The sequence below is a fragment of the Anolis carolinensis genome, chromosome 1 (genome assembly GCF_035594765.1).
Source record: "Anolis carolinensis isolate JA03-04 chromosome 1, rAnoCar3.1.pri, whole genome shotgun sequence".
Taxonomy (NCBI): Eukaryota; Metazoa; Chordata; class Lepidosauria; order Squamata; family Dactyloidae; genus Anolis; species Anolis carolinensis.
The window spans coordinates 41,717,440-41,735,538 of NC_085841.1; the positions used below are offsets into that span (position 1 = coordinate 41,717,440).

Here is an 18,099-nt window from a genome sequence, read left to right on the forward strand (position 1 = left end):
TTGTAGAGATTGTATTGTTTTGTTTTATTATACCACAGTAATTTTTATATATTCTGATTTTAGTGTTTTTGAATACTTGGAGGCAGATTGTATTCATTTTCACGGTTTACAGCAACATAATAATAATAAGCGTTTGCTTGTCCCCTCCCCTCTGTGAGGTGGCGATTGGCAATCCCATCATTCCCCTTTACTGGTGCAGGAAGGGAAGGAAGGGTGAGAGCCAGGTTGGTCTAACTGGCAAGTAGTCTTTTTTCAATTTGTTTCAGTGTGTGTGTGTGCTTTTTGTTTTGTTTTGTTTTGTTTTTTGTAACCGGAGTGTGCGCTGAGGGGAAGGGTGGGTGCACGTGCGTGGTCGTTCTGTTCCTGTAGCATTGTTTCCTGACGTTTGACCGACATGGATGGTATGGCTTCCCCGAGGGTGTGAGGATGCCTGGCATAGATGTGCGGGCAATGTCAGGAAAGAATGTCTGTTGATATATGATAGCCTTCAGCAACACATCAAGACCTTGCTCCGTGAGCGTTTGCTTTTCCCCTCCCCTGTTTGAGGCGGTGATTGGCAGTCCCATCATTCCTCTTTACAGCTGTAGGAAGGCAAGGAAGGGTGAGAGCCAGGCGGGGGTAATCGGCAAGGTTTTTTTTTCCCTGCCTGTCAGTCCGTCCTTCCCCGAGACAAAACGGGAGTCCCAGTGGCACAAAAGGAGGGAGGAAGAGAGGTAGGGAAAGGGAGAGGGAAGTGGGAGAAAGTGGCAGCAAATATTAGATTCCCCAGGGAAGAGAAAGGCGGAGAAAAGTTGTGCCTTTTCTCCGTGTGTGGAAGGAACTTGGGCGATGGAGTGCTGTGTCACAGGAGGGCGCCGGAGCAGGCACTGAGCAGACGGGTGGGTGTCTTTGTGTGCACGCGCATGAGAAAGTGACTGCGCAGCAGTAGTCGTTGGGGGGGAGGGTTGGGGTTTTTTTTGTCTGGGCAAGCGGTGGCATTTGGTGCAGGCGCAGATAGAGTATTCTTGTTTTTTTTGGGGATTTGTAGTCCCCATGGAGGTTGGTGATGTTTTATTGTGTTGTAGGAACCTAGAGGCAAGGATGGGGGATTGTGTTGGCAAATTTCAAGGTTTAGTGGCAGGGGGCGACACCATTTGTCTTTTATATATATAGATGGAAAAGTTTACTTTCTGCCACTCCAGAAGCTAACACAAAGAAATGAATTCAAATTGCAAGAAAAAGAGGTTACATTTAAAAATTTCTTGAATGTATTAGCTTTAGACCAGTGTTTCTCAAGCTCTGCTCCTCCAGGTGTTTTAAATTTTAAATTTCAGCTCCCACAATCCCTAACAGCTGGAATGCTGGCTGGGATTTCTGGGAGGTGAAGTCTGAAATACCCGGAGGAGCAGAGTTTGAGAAACATTTCTTTAGACAATTCTGTATTCTTTTACTTTGTAGATCTTCTAACTGAGATTGGATGGCCCTCTTTTTGCATTGCTTTTATCTGTATTCCTCAATGAAGGCCCTTGTGGCCCCTTTTAATTCTATGCTGACCTACTGTTTACTAATCCTCCTGGCTACCACCATGGCCAGTCATTATAAGGTGTCAAGTTAGCTGTTACCTGGGTATATATTGATAAATCACTTTTGGAGTTCCCTTTTTAAAAGAATCAACTTGCCCTTTTTAGAATGATTAACATGTAACTGATAGATAGATAAATAGATGTAGAGATATAGATAAATAAGGATAGTGTAGAAGAGAAAGGGTGATATTTGTTTTGTCTTTTGTTCTTGACAACCTACAAAAGAGCCAAAGAAAAAATAGTACTTGAAATTATCACAAACTATGGCTTCACCATTCAACCATGCTATTGACTATACTGTCATCATGCTTTTCGATATAATGCTATTGTTTCAAAATTGATTCAGCACTTTGGATAGTTTTCTGTTCTCCCACGTAGTTGTTTTAGTATTAAACACTAAGTCATCATACTCAATAAAATAAATCAACAAACATTTGCCATATCATGTAAATTACAACATTAGGATATCCCATTCTTATAAGAGCACAGAGCACTGACATCTTTTTCTAGATTCAGATTTGTCATCGTAGCTAAAAACAAATTCATTTTGTAAATCATTGGGCAACACGAGAAAAAAAACACTTGCCTGTTTGTAATGTGTAATACAGGGGTCCCCAAACTATGGCCCGGGGGCCGGATGCGGCCCTCCGAGGTCATTTACCTGGCCCCCGCCCTCAGTTTTATAATATAATATATTGTATATACATATAATATTCATAATAATATTATAATGTAATACAATATAACACTAATAATAATACCATATAATAATATTAATTATATGTTCTATATTACATATAATATTACTAATAATATTACAGTATAGTGGTATAGTTCAATATAGTAATATATAATGCTAATATTGTGCTATGCTAATAATATAATATATTGTATGTACATATAATTTGTAAGCCACTCTGAGTCCCCTTTGGGGTGAGAAGGGTGTGATACAAATGTAGTAAATAAATGCAGTAAATAATAAATAAATAAATAAATAAATTTTAGACTTAGGCTCACCCAAAGTCTGAAATGACTTGAAGGCACACAACAACAACAACCCTAATTAACTTGACTATCTCATTGGCCAGAAGCAGGACCACACTTCCCATTGAAATCCTGATAAATGTATGTTGGTTAAAATTGTTTTTATTTTTAAATATTGTATTGTTCTTTAATTGTTCTTGTTCTTGTTGTTGTTTTTGCACTACAAATAAGACATGTGCAGTGTGCATCGGAATTTGTTTGTATTTTTTTTTCAAATGATAATCCAGCCCCTCAACAGTCTGAAGGATTGTGGACCGGCCCTCGGCTTAAAAAGTTTGAGGACCCCTGGTGTAATACAACCCCATCACAGAAGAGAGCTGCTTAAATTGTTAGTTGCCACAAGTCCCACTACCAGTAGAAAAGAATGATAAACATAAAAAGAATAATGATACAAAGGAGGAGTGGAAGAAAACAACTTGTCTAGTTTGAGAAATCCCACTTGTAGCTGAAAAGCAGTAGTGGAAAGCACTGGCAGCTAAAGTTTTCCATGTCATGGGCTGATGTATCTGCTCTGGAATTTAGTCCAGACTTTAAAACAGTGGTTTTCAACCTGTGGGTCCCCAGATGTTTTGGCCTACAACTCCCAGAAATCCCAGCCAGTTTACCAGCTTCTACGATTTCTGGGAGTTGAAGGCCAAAACTTCTGGGGACCCATGGGTCGAGAACCACTGCTTTAAAGGAAATCTTCAAAGTTCTTAACTCAAAATTGATTCTGCACATTGAGTGGTATTCTTGAAATCCAAGCTAATACATTTATTACCCAACAATGTCATAATGCAATTGCACTGGTGTTTTATCACATGATGTTATGACTTTCTCATTGTCATGTTGTACTACTGTTGGATCATTTAGAAACTGATTCTATTCCTACAGGAAATAATCTGTTTATGATTTCCTATCCCACTGTGATTTAGTTACCATTTTGGTCATGAATGTCTTGGTCTGCTTTGTTGTAATATTTAGAGCAGTGGTTCTCAATCTGGGGTCCCCAGATGCTTTTGGCCTTCAACTCCCAGAAATCCTAACAGTTGATAAGCTGTCTGGGAATTGTAGGCCAAAAACATCTGGGGACCCCAGGTTGAGAACCACTGATTTAGAGCATACTGTTCATAGTGTGTGTGTGTCTGTATTGCTCATTCTTCTGGGAATTTTCTAGTAATCTCTAGATTTCAGTGACTAGAATGGGACCTTTTCACATGACCACCCATGGCTCCTTGCATGCCCTCCCTCCTTTTCCATCACATGGCAGGGACAAGACAAGGCGCATTGGTGCTCTGTCCCTGTCCCATCATATGGGTGAAATTGTGGCAATGCACATTGTTGCATTGCCCTTTCCCAATCAGATGTAGGAAAGGACAAAAAAATTGGGTAGCTCCATTGGAGCTATTCAAAACACACTTTCCTCTTCGTCATTGCATAGGAAGCATCTTGTGACACTTTCCCTACACTTAGGGAGGAATGGTGGCGGGGCCAAGCCAGTATCATATGATGATGCTTGTCAGGCCCTGTGCAGAAAAGAAAAAAAGTGTTATAAAAACCTCAATGTGATGAGGTCATAGGACTCCAAAGAGAATCCTGCATGTTCATTCTCCATTTTCAGGATCCATATAATATTTCTAACTATTTTTTTTAAAGAAAAGAAGCACAATTATGTATTTCTGATGTAATTCTATTAAGGATTAATGCCCAGAGGAACTACTGCATTCAGGAAATATTTAACAAGTCAGTATATAAAACTTTAAAGAATAATATACAAATGCAGAACCAGGGAAATGTTGGCTCATAGGAAAAGAAAGGAAATATTATGAAGGAAGTGGTGATGGTGGTATGTTCATTTGGAAGTGAGTGGATCCATGAAAGCATCATTACATGATTGCAGAATTACAGCTTCCTTTGTTTGGTTTTGAAAAATAAAACTCCACCAATATTGAGCAGGAGATCAAGCAAGCAGAGTGGTGTAAATAGTGTTGTAATATCTCAAGTGTAAAAAAGCAAACATGGGAACTAAAACAAAGTATAAATGCAGTGATAATGCACAAAAATGGATTGCCATTCTTCTACCTTTTTGAGTATAGAATTGGTTTTCAAAAATAACAATTGAAAATGACTGACTAGTATGATATGCCCCTAAAACTCACAGCAATTTATTGTCCCATTTCTATAGCCATCACTAGCTGCCATTGTTTGGAAGGAGAATTGTGTGTTGTTGTGTGTTAAGCAGCCATTTTCTTCCATGTTATGGTAAATAGACAGCTGTTAGGCTCAAGTTGAAGTATTTCCTTCTTTGTTCGCTGCATTTTTCAGTAAATACGCCCTCTTTCATCTCATTTTACAGCAATAGGGAGTACACTACAGAAATATCAATTTCATACATCATCAGAAGGCAGGAGCAAACCTTGCCATAGGTGAGACTCTTATTCAGACCATGGGAAACTGCTGCCAGCCAGTGTATATAATGCAGAACAAGATGAAACAGTGGTCTAACTTTGGCCAACAAAGCTGTTTTCCATGTTGATCTTAAATAGCTTCTTAAATAATCCTGTTCCTCAACAAATCTGACTTGAAACATGTATCTAGGGATCTTATCACATTTAGTGAGTGATACGCCATGCATTGGGGTGAATCTGTGGCAACCCGACGGGGGGCGTGGAGAACACATTGCTCCACGTCCCACATCGCCTGACTTACCTCTGGCCCCATCCCACATAGGGAAGCGTCAGCCTCCTGACTTCCCCCATCATAACAAAGCCAACACAGGAAGCCTCCTGTGTTGCCGCTGTGGCAGCTACACCTCTTCCTCTCCCCTTTCACCACGGAGCCTGGCTGGAAGTAGATGTGTATAGTGTAATGAGCTCCGTGATGAAAGGAGCAAGGAGGCGGCATATGATGGGCAAATCAGCTCATATGATGAGGTCAATTGAAGAGGGAGAAGAGGAGAAAACAAGCACTAACAGTACCAACTTTTATCTGTTGATTCCTTTCATTTACTTACAGATGAATCAAAATAGTCTTGCATTTCAGGTTATTGCATTTCAGATGCCAGGGATTAAAGTGAGGAAAAAATGCTGCCAGTGCTACCTGAGGTTTTTGGTACAACCTGAAAATGTCATTTATTGACAATTATATACAGCTGCTTTGTTTCTTTTTCTGCTGTAGGTCATGCAAATATGCGTTAACCTTTCATTTCACAATGTCACGAGTAACAAGATTTGTCTCTTGGGATGTCTAGAGGGCTATGCTCTCTTTTTTCTCATTTCTCTGAAACTATGGGCCCAGATACTGTATTTCTCATCTTTCACAACACCTGTTTTAATACTCATGAGGCAGACATCCATTGTCATCAACTGCCACTGCTCTCAGAAAGGATATATGGCTTATAAATGATAAATTCTTATCAGGTAAATAATTGCACTGACTAAATAAAGAGAATTGACAGAATTTTGTTTAAAAATGTTTGATTTAAACCTGTGTTGAAAAGGACAAAGATAGCTTTGCAATTACAGTTTTCTTTGTACTCTGATTTTAAAATCAGGAAACGTGTGTTTTGGAGAGGATAAAAATAATGAAAACGAGAGACAACTCTGCAATCATTTACATAGCTGTAAATTAGAAACATAGGTACTGCTCAGCTTCAGCAGCAAAATATTCTGTAGACATCTCTTTGCCCTTTCAGTTCTCTCAAACAGGAATGAAAAAGACAAGCCATAAATGCAGATTTAAATTTTAAAATTTAAAGGGCCAGACTATTTTAGCTACATAGGGTCTACAAAAGCCAATACCTAATCTCACATAACAGTATAAAAAGCCTGCCCCCAATTTTCTCTTCCATGTTGAATGCCTCCTGTGGGTGGCAATGCCCTAGCCTGGAAACCCGCTCCATTTCTTAAAACACAAATATAGCAATATGATTCCCCTTCAACTGGCCTGGCACCATCCTATGGATGCCTGTGCTTGCAGTCCCGTGAGGCATTAGAGCTGGCTTCCTGATCATGCTAAATACTCCCTTCTGAACTAAAAATCCCAGGATTCCATAGGACGTCAGCATGGCTATAAAGGTGGAATCATATCCCTCTAATGATGAAGCATGAATCATCCTCTGATCCTTTTGCTTTGGTGATAATTCCTTTGCAGAGCCAAAGAGAAGCCAGTTGTCCCTGTAGCTCCTGAATTGTTTCGCATTTGTTAAAGGGGATTGTACTTTCCAACTCTATGGATGTGGCACCAAAGGTGGAGTTTTGGTACTATAAGGCGTGGGCCTTGCTTGAGTAAACCTTCCTTTATCATACTGATTCAGAGTACATATGTGTTCTGCCTTTTCTTTCTTTCCTCCTATGAGCCTCCAAGATGGCTCAAGACGAGTTAAAACCACAGGTTGGAAATAACACAGTGAAAATAGCATTGGTCATTTGCTATTGTTGTTAAATAACATATTATCATTGCTGCTGAAACATTACTAGGGATGGCTGCAAGATTTCAATTTGAGCCATGTTAAGTTATTGTAGGGCAAAACTATCAAACATTGACAACCATGTTTTCACAACTTCATATTATCCACGATTAAGAAATAACATTATGAGTAATGGCTCAATCTTGCAAACGACAACACATAACAAACGACAGATTACTTTGGAAACTCACATTTCCAAAATCTGTTTAGTACTGAGGTTAAAATTCACTAAAAAGCCCCCACAAAATGTGGGGGCTTTTGGGAACAATAAAGAAATGCACTAAATTGGCTCCTTTGCTTGACCCTTTGGGGGCTCCTTTCCATGCAGCTGGCTGTTACTCATAAACTCTTCTTTCCCTAAAAATAATATCTTTTAGTAACTCATCATAAATCATGGAATGGCAATCATCAGCTACACTACTGATGCCATAGACTGGAATACTGATTTTTTACTCCTACTCCTGGAAATTGCCCTGGTCCACTAATCCAAAATCACCAAATGTTTCCTTCATTTTATTGCAGGCTAATGGAACAATAGAAAATTGTTCTTCACACTGGATATATGTGAACTGAATGTGTGGGAAAAAGGTGTATGTGTGTGTGGGGAGGGGGTGTGGTGGAGAAGGTAATAGTCTTCTTCTAGATCTCTTTCTTCTATCAGCACAAGAGCCCAGCTGGATCCTAGCAAGTATGTTTTATCTTTTTAGCAGCCTACATCATTTTGGTTAGCAAGCCATAAATGGCTCTCTTGCCCTGGACACAGAAGGTGCTTCCCAAAGTAGGCATGTCTGTGCATGTGCATTTTTTAAAAGCAAAACCTAATGTAACAAATGAAGAGAGATGGCCACCTGAAGCCATAAAAGGATGCAAGGTAGGAGACATCCTGTCTCCTCTTCACTGTATACAGAGAAAACAATATCTTAAGTTAAGCACTCACAGCACAATATTGCTCCAAGACCACAGGAAAAATGAATTCTTGAATTTGCCCTGCATGCTTTTTAGTATGTCAACAACAAAGGGAACAGGAAAATCAATATAAATGTGAGGAAATGCTAAAGTAATGGGTGTCGTTTAAAGTGTAAAGGCTCTCAAAATGAATCAAACCTTTCCCTGTCCATCTTTGCAATCATCAGCTATATTGTTTCAAACTAGTTTAGCTTGTAAAAGGAGGATGTTACAGACAGTGAATTCTTGGCATTAAATTCTAGACAGGATTACTCAGTTGGCCATACCCATGAATTACAATGTTCAGACACAATTTAGCTGTCTCTGGTGGTAGAAGATAAGAAGGTGATCGTTATGGCAGCTCCCAGATGTTCATCCCTACTTGAAAACAAAGCTGTTTGTGCCAATTGGCCTGCATTGCATGAAAGTTGCTAGATCTCAGCACATGAACTCTTTTCCAGTTGTCAAGACAAAGCAAAGCACTCAGGGCAAGTCAACTGCCTTGAAAATTGTGTGTGTGTGTATTCCTCATTACTTCAACTTAATAGTTTTTAATTTGAATTGCACACTCTAAACAACTGTGGTGAGTACTTAATGACTTCACCATGATGTGTCCCTTGCAGCTTCGTCCTTGTAACATCATCAGAGGCTCCTGTCTGACATCAGAAGGATTGTTCTAAGGCCTCTTCTTGTGGCCCCCAAATCTCAAGGTCTGAGATAGTTCTCACCAGCAACAATAATCTGCATATTCCTAGGCAAGCCTATTGCCCTCAGTTACCATGTAAAATATCATTCCCATTGTCAATCTGATCAATTTCTGTCTGCAGACGTAGTACTGCAATACAAAAGTGGGGGCATGTGTGATGGAAAGGAACAATCAAGATGCACTTTTGAGACTGATGTATTTTAGCATGGGCTTTTGTTGATATAAATCTGCTTTTCAAATGCACTAATGTAATGGAGGAGGAGAAAATAAAAAAGATTGGAAACAAAACCAGCTAAAATGGGATATATTTACACATTCCAATCCATTAGCAGATGTATGCACAGAGATAATTGTTTCTTTAGCACACGAGTCTTCATAAATGCACATCTAACAAAAGAAATCTCCTCAAAGAAGATTTTAACTCCAAGAAAACTGTATTGCTTTCACATTCAATGCTAACAGGCCAGCTGCATGAAATACTCAAATCACCTTAAATTTTAACCAAATCCTACAACTGTGCACCTGTGCTTAAGTACTGACAAAAAATATGTCCACAAAGGTTCATGTTAAAATAAATCAGTCTTAAAAGTACTTTGAGATTGTTCCTCCTAACACCAACACAGCTACTGTATATACTCTTGTATAAGTCTTGAAATTGTAATCAAAAAGTACCCCCAAAAACCTTATTCATTAGTCAATTGTCACTTAATCCTTATATTAAAAAGGAACCATCCCTTCTCAGAGTAGAGTGGTGAAAGACAAGAACTTTGTCCATCCACAATTTGAAAAAGTCTAATAAAATGCCAATTTCCTATAATTTCTGCTGTGATGCCACTATGGGGATTTTGGATTCCTGAATGGGAAAATGGCAGTGCTGGCTAGGAATGGCCCTCTCAACTTATCCATAATTTTGGTTCCAAAACCTACCCTTGATTGGGTTGTGGTGTGTTTTCCGGGCTGTATGACCATGTTCCAGAAGCATTCTCTCCTGACATTTCGCCCACATCTATGGCAGGCATCCTCAGAGGTTGTGAGGTATAGCTCTGAGGATGCCTGCCATAGATGTGGGTGAAATATCAGGAGAGAATGCTTCTGGAACATGGCCATACAGCCCGGAAAACACACAACAACCCTGTGATTCTGGTCATGAAAGCCTTTGACAACAACTACCCTTGATTTATATGTAAAGCCATCTTACACATGAATGTATATAGTGTATCTTCGAAAACTAACAACCTAATCACACTTACCAATTTAAGCATTTTAGGACATTTGCCAGCCAGTTAAGGGACAGATGGGAATGCAACTCATTACACTACGTCTCTCAACCAGCATGGAAGTGTCCTAGACCATTTTCTTGTCAACATGGGAAGAATCCCAATGGAGCCAGCAAACTTCTTCCCTGTGTGCTTGGCATTACACCACACTTGCTGGTGAAATGGCACAGGGGGAGGGGCATGTGATAAGGTCCTATGTCAGCATTTAAGACCAATATGCCAACAATTGCCTTTGTCATTAGATTCAGTGATATCATGCAAAGCTGTTACATTGTGTAGAATTTACTGACACAGGAGTGTGATTTTGAGAAGAGTTAAATAAATCATCTACTTGTTTCACTAAAGAGGAGCTAATTGGATGTGTTAAATAAAGAAACGGGGCCATTAATATCTTTCCTTTCCAGGTTCAGTTCTGAAAATGCTGAATTCTACTAAAATGATTGATGTGCCTGAGCCAAGTTAAGTACCTCAAAACTGAGCAATCATTTTGGGGGAACGGATGTCTTTTTATGTAGGAAACACTCAGGAGATTTCATAAATTATTTTGTGTTCTATGAATTTTAAGTATAATGATTGACAAGTTGGCAGGTGCTATGAATTTTCCTTGTCAGCTGTTTCCTTTGTGCTTAAACCGCTTTCTCTTTGCAGGTCTCTACATTGTTTTGACTTTGGACAATAGAAACAGAATCACATGGAGACAAATGACCTCACTACACTGCCGGCAGTGGTGCTCCTCTTAAGGGCAAAGCATGGTGCCTTTGTCTCGCTTCATGTCGCCTCGCCAGCCAGCAGGGAAATCACATGGAAGGAAGGAAGGAGTGTGTGTAGTGCTCACGGCTTACCCCCAATAGAGCTGGCAAGAATCTGGCAACACGGGAAGCCTCCCGTGTTGCTAGCTTCATGGATGGAAGCCTCACGCACTATGCATGCTCCTCGCTTCCCCGCATGTGATTGCCCTGCCACCTGGCAAGACAAGGCAACGCGACACAAGACGAGGGCTCCCTGCCTTACCCTTAAGAGAAGCACCGCTGCCGGCAGTGTAGTGAGGTCATTTGTCTCCATGTGATTCTGTTTCTGTTGTTAGTTTCAATATACCCCGTGGTTTCAATATCACCGCTGGTCAATGTACTTCCTTTTGGCATTCCAAGGTCAAATGGACATGGTGCCAAACTCTGGTTTCATTATCATTGGGAGGAGATTGGTACAATGGTGTAAAGCAACCCCTTAAAACTCACAAACACAACTTTTTTTTTGACCACCAGGACTTCTACTCTACTGGCTGCTATTAGGCAAGGAATAAACCTGGTTTACCAGAGCTTAAAGCAGCTAGTTGATGAGGTGTGCCAGGATTTGGATTACAAATGAGAAGGGTTTTTTTTTTAAAGCTCCAGTTTCTTGCACCATAGTCCTGTTCCAGTACTACTTCTTTGCACCCATAGTCCTGATTAAATCTTCTGTCACTTTTTCAGTTACTTTTAAAATATCCCAGTTTCAATCCTCTACTGAAAAAAAATCTTGCAAACATTCTAATGTTGTTTGGTGACACGTATCCAGGTTTTAATTTATAAAATGTTGGAAGGCACGATTTATGAATATTGTATCATTGATGACAACAATGGGTTTATTGTATCCACTGGGTCTGATTCCAGGATGTCTATAGATACCAAAATGTGTAGATGCTCAAGTCCTATCTATACAATGGCATAGTTAGATGATGGTGGCCCCCCAGCTATGGAACTCCCTCCCTAGTGATATCAGATCAGTCCCCTCCCTCCTAGCCTTTAGAAAGAGGATAAACATGTGGCTGTGGGAACAGGCCTTTGATAAATAGCACAGTGCAAGAATTTTATCTGGAAATCGTGCAATTGATTATGGAAGGGCTTTAGACCTTGTCTTTGGGTGACATGTTTCATATTGGAGTGTATTTTAATAATGTTTTATGTTTGTTTAATTTTAATAATTTTATTCATGTCTGTGTTTTATGCCCAAGGCACTGCACAGGTGCTGTTTGTAAGCCACCTTGAGTTCCCCTCGGGGTAGAAAAAGGAGGGATATAAATATTGTAAATTAATAAATAAATTAATATAGCAAGGCTGAGCTTTTCATTTTGGATTTTTAAAAATACTTTCAAATATTGTTAAATCAGTGAGTGTAGAATCTATTGATATAGGGAGCTGACTGTAGACTTTTTGCTGCTCTGGGAGCCCTGTGCTTTGCAACATTGATTGCAACCTAATGATAGTTGAATGAATTCAATTGAGAAATTGATAGGAAAAGAGAAACATATGGTATGGATAAAGTTGTTATTGAGATACCGGTTGAGCCCAAATTGTCCATATGGCTGACTGAGATAGTGATGCTTCTGCTTCCTGATGGTTCGATGTACACAAACTTTGTTTCATGCACAAGATTATTAAAATACTCTGTATAAAATTACCTTCAAGCCATTTGTAAATATTTTTATGAAACATACATGAATTTCATGCTTAGCCTTGGGTTCTATCTCCAAGAAAATTAAATTGAATTAATCACAATCAAAAACGCTTCTGATCCCAAGCACTTAGGATAAAGGCTTCTCAACCTGTATTTATTTTTGTTTCATTAATGCAGATACCTATGGTTAATCAGTAGGGCGGGCTGGAAAGGAAAATTAAAATAGAGGACAAATATTCTTTATATAGGAAATAAATAAGATATGGATATTCTATAACATATTGTGATGCTTGTCAGCCTAGGTCAGTGGATCTAAAAGTGGATTAGGCACTTCAATAGAAGCTCTGGCCATCAACTACTGACAGTAATGACCATCAGTATCTTCAGTATTGGAAGATCTTTGCCTCAGAATACTAGTTGCTGGAGAATACACCTGAGATGATTCATAGAATCTGCCTTAGAATCATATAATCATAGGGGGTCATCCAGTCCAACCCCCTGCTGAGAAGCAGGAAATCGCATTCAAAGCACCCCCAACAGATGACCATCCAGCCTCCAAAGAAGGAGCCTCCACCACACTCTGAGGCAGAGAGTTCCACTGCTGAACAGCTCTCACAGTGAGGAAGTTCTTCCTAATGTTCAGATGGAATCTCCATTCCTGTAGTTTGAAGCCATTGTTCCGCATCCTAGTCTGCAGGGCAGCAGAAAACAAACTTGCTCCCTCTTCCCTATGACTTCCCCTCACATATTTATACTTTACTTACTTACTTACTTTACTTACTTAGGCGATCCCTCGTAGCTCGAGGACGATTGTCTTCCATCTTGGGTGTGTGTTCTTAGGTGGCTGAAGAGACCAATTCTTGACCAGCATATTCTCCCGCAGTGAGGACATTGGTTTCCAGGTGGAAGGCGGTCCCGGTCGGGGTTAGCTTGACGCTCCTTCCTCTTGGCACGTTTCTCCCTTAAGCCCTCCATTTGTGCCTCTTCGAACTCCGCAGCACTGCTGGTTACAGCTGACCTCCAATTAGAGCGCTCAAGGGCCAGGGCTTCCCAGTTCTCAGTGTCTATGCCACAGTTTTTAAGGTTGCCTTTGAGCCCATCTTTAAATCTCTTTTCCTGCCCACCAACATTCCGTTTTCCATTCTTGAGTTCGGAGTAGAGTAACTGCTTTGGGAGACGGTGACCGGGCATTCGGACAACGTGGCCAGTCCAGCGGAGTTGATGGCGTAGGAGCATCGCTTCAGTGCTGGTGGTCTTTGCTTCCTCGAGCACGCTGACATTTGTCCGCCTGTCTTCCCAAGAGATTTGCAGGATTTTCCTGAGGCAACGCTGATGGAAACGCTCCAGGAGTTTGGTGTGACGTCTGTACACAGTCCACGTTTCGCAGGCGTAGAGCAGGGTTGGGAGGACAATGGCTTTATAAACAAGGACCTTGGTATCTCTACGGATGTCCCGGTAATTAAACACTCTCTGCTTCATACGGAAAAATGCTGCACTCGCAGAGCTCAGGCGGTGTTGTATTTCAGTGTCGATGTTGACTTTTGTGGAGAGGTGGCTGCCAAGGTAGCGGAAATGGTCAACGTTTTCTAATGTTACACCATTAAGCTGTATTCCTGGCTTTGCAGAGGGATTAGCTGGTGCCTGTTGGAAGAGCACTTTGGTTTTCTCGATGTTCAGTGAGAGGCCGAGCTTCTCGTATGCTTCTGCGAAGGTGTTGAGAGTGGCTTGTAGGTCTTCTTCTGAATGTGCACAGACTACGTTGTCATCAGCATACTGGTGCTCTTGGTTCTAAATATTTATACATGGCTATCATGTCCCCTCTCAGCCTTCTCTTCTGCAGGCTAAACATACCCAGCTCTTTCAGCCACTCCTTGTAGAGCTTGTTCTCCAGACCCTTGATCATATAGTTGCCCTCCTCTGGACACCTTTCAGCTTGTCAACATCTCCTTTCAATTGCGGTGCCCAGAATTTGACACAATATTCCAGGTGTGGCCTGACCAAGGCAGAATAGAGGGGTAGCATGACTTCCCTGGATCTAGACACTATACTTCTATTGATGCAGGCCAAAATCCCATTGCTTTAATGTCCTGCTTTTTGAGTTATTTCAGAAATCATAGAATCATAGAATCATAGAATAGTAGAGTTGGAAGAGACCTCATGGGCCATCCAGTCCAACCCCCTGCCGAGAAGCAGGAAATCGCATTCAAAGCACCCCCGACAGATGGCCATCCAGCCTCTGCTTAAAAGCCTCCAAGGAAGGAGCCTCCACCACAGCCCAGGGGAGAGAGTTCCACTGTCGAACAGCCCTCACAGTGAGGAAGTTCTTCCTGATGTTCAGGTGGAATCTCCTTTCCTGTAGTTTGAAGCCATTGTTCCGTGTCCTAGACACGGCCAGACACTGCCAGAACTAAATATTGGAGCTGGTGTTGCTTAGCAAGGCTCATTGTAGTATGTGTTTTGCAATCCAAGCAAATCTAAACCTTTTTGGAATCTGGTAACTTGGCACAGGTGGAGGACTCTTCACAGTCTTCAAAACTGCAGTGAGAAGAGGTGGCATAAACAAAGCGTCAAGGAACATCATTGCCCATATATCAGTGACAGAGTTGGTGTGGATGGAACACAGGGAAATGCATATATCAAAAAGGGTTATGCCCTCACAAGTGTGTAGTCAATAGCAATTCTTACAGAGCAATGATTGATAGTGCTTGTAGCCATCCTTCTGGAAACAACTTGATAAAGAATTACAGAAATATTGCTGTAGCAATCCTGAGACAGCAGGCCCTTGGAATGCTTTATTTTAAAATGACACAATAATATTACAGAGGAAATAATTTCCCCTCAGAAATAGAAAGCAAGCAGTCATCCAGACAAGATCTGAACAGTATCATTATACTGTGCTTGCATTTTTCTGACAGCTAATGCATTCCCATTAGACAAGTGCACACCAATGTCCCGATACATCCAAAGGTGTGAAATCTCTTTCAGCCTTACATTGGTTTTACGGAGATCGGGCAGCCATGTACTTCCAGTAACTTTCTGAAAAATTTATGCTATTTACTTTTCAAAGCAGCTGCCTCTCCCCAGAAGCAAGTATTTGTTAGATATTTGGTGCACACTTTGTACTTTCCTCGTCTTTTCACAGTCAAAGACAATTCAACATCCACCCAGCAATTTTTAGCAGCCACAGGAAAAGATATTCAACATTAAATTACAGCATCTGCTCCCAAATCCTTATAAAGCCAATTTTATTTTTTTCTTTTATGTTCCCAGGCTGTTTTTTCCCCATTTCAGAAAATATATATTATTTTCTCAGCATACCATTTCAGTTCTTCATTTTTATTCTTTTGTTTAAGCAACTCTATAGGAAAGAAATAGTCTTTTCCCTAAGCAATACATCTAAATATTCAATACACTACAAGATCTCCGAAACTCTTGAACATTATTAGCAATAAAAAGAGAAACCAAATTAGGATGGGAGTGTGGTACTTCATAGTGTTCTTGTGTGCTCATTATAGTGAATTCATGCTAGAAAAATATCTATCAGTTTGTGCAGTATTTACCACAAGGAAGTGAAGTTGAACACTTTGGTACTAACTTTAGAGTAAACACACACAGGATAACTCTGTTTGCTTTCCTTAATCTGAAAATAACCCACAAAAACCAGAACAGCTTGTGTTGCAGTTTAACCATCACTGAATATAAAGAATAAGAAAAGCCAGCCATAGTAAGAGGGCTATCTGGCATTCTTTTCCCACAAATAGCTTTTAGAAGTAAAACAAAAAAAATGGGACATAAGCACAAGTCAACCATTTCGATGATGATGATGATGATGATGATGATGATGACAATAATGATGATGAAGAAGATGATGATGAATAATCTGCTACCTGCCTTTCCTCATGGCTCAAGGTGCGGTTCAACATAGTTAAAACACAAAGATAAATTACAGTACCATTAAAATACATAGAACAAAGATTAAAATACTAACAGTAATAAAATGTAAAGTGAGAATTTACAGTTGAAAGTTACCTGCTGGAAGAAATAGGTCTTTCACTGTATCTTACATTTTGACAGACCATTTAGCTATTGGATTTCTTCCATCAGGTCATTCCACAGTCTCAGGGCGGCCCATGTATAGGTCTTCTGGGTGATCGTTGCCAGTCCGGTTCTGGCTGGTTGGAGTAAACATCCCACAGAGAACCTAAGTTGAAGGGGCAATTATATCAGAGACAGCAATCCTGTAAGTAACCTGGACCCAAACCATGTAGCGCTTTAAAGGTTATAACAGACACTTTTTATTTGTGCTCACAATGCTTGCGACCCCGAGGCACACTGTCTCTGATACTGAAGAGAATGCATAGCCAGCCATCATGATTAGTATCCATTGATGGCCCTTAGCCTTCATGATTGCGACAAATTTATTTTCAAAACTTTCCACAGTAGTGTCTATTGCTACAACTTGTATCTTATTCAATTATCTATTGGCCAAATTTCAAAACCCTTTAATACAAGGGAGGGAAAAATATGGTCTTCCAGATATTTCTGGGCTACAGCTGTACCCAGCATATGCCATCGGTTGTACCCAGCATATATCAAAATGAGAAAGCTGGAACTTGTAATTCAGTAACATCTGGAAGGCTGCTTTTTGTCTGCCCCAACTCTAGAGATTACAGCATCAAAATATTATAAGTTATTATAAGTAATAATATTATTATTAGATTTTAATAATAATCTCTTTTCTATTCATTGGGAAGATAAAACAAATATTCTAAGGACATCATATTGGCCCAGTGTCTTGTAGTGCTTACTAACAGAGATGTACTTTAGCAACAAATTGGAGTATCTAGGATTTTTCTGCCATTGACTGCTTGACTATCTTTTCTATCTAGAATGGTTGCACTGTTTCTTCAAATTTCAATGGCTCAAAACAATTGTTATTCTATTGATTCCAGCCATCTTTAACTAAATGCCAGTACTGCCCATTGATCCAACTTTGGACATACCTCATGTTTTTCATGCTGCTGTTTTGGTTTTGTTTTTCATTAAAGCCAGGTCTCCTGAAATGCTGTAACATTCTCACATTCTGAAAATGCAAAGTTACAGCATGGTTTCTTTTTTATTATCTCCATTTTGAGATAGCATCACCTGTATTTCAGAGCAATCGTGTGTTGTCTTTGCTCAGAGAAAGGAAATCAACAAATGACTTGGTAATTTGCACTGATTAGCACCTGAGATTTAGGAGGTGGAGAGGGGGCTATCCACTTGAATCATTCCCTCAACATGTGATCTCCTTCATTAGAGGGGGAAAATGTTAATTTTTGTTATATATTTGGCAGTGTTTATATTCTTTCTTGATTGACAGTCACAGCATAACACAAGGCTGGTCTAGAGGACTTTGAAGTAGCTCTTTTACAGTGACTGAAATGATTAGAATAACAAGTGTAAACCAGCTCTAGACAAGGGATTGGACATCTGCTGCTCAATTAGGTCTAATTTAGCTTGTTTAGAAGTGATTTGTGCCAGCACCATGCAATGCAACTCAAAGTTGTTTTGCTCCCTCGTAACTTTTTTCGTTTAGCCTGGGGAATCCTACAGATTTCTCAGAGAGTTTTCCAGCATTAATACTATTACTGAGCTTTGCAAAAATTGTGACGAAAATGCAACCACTATAAGTACAAGTGTTTA

The 18,099-nt window shown here is 40.1% G+C and overlaps 1 protein-coding gene across 1 annotated transcript in view; it reads left to right on the forward strand.

Moving 5' to 3' along the window:
- Nucleotides 1–18,099, forward strand: part of alk (ALK receptor tyrosine kinase) — an 855,459-nt gene that overhangs the window by 541,465 nt on the left and 295,895 nt on the right. The gene's annotated exons all lie outside the window — the stretch shown is intronic.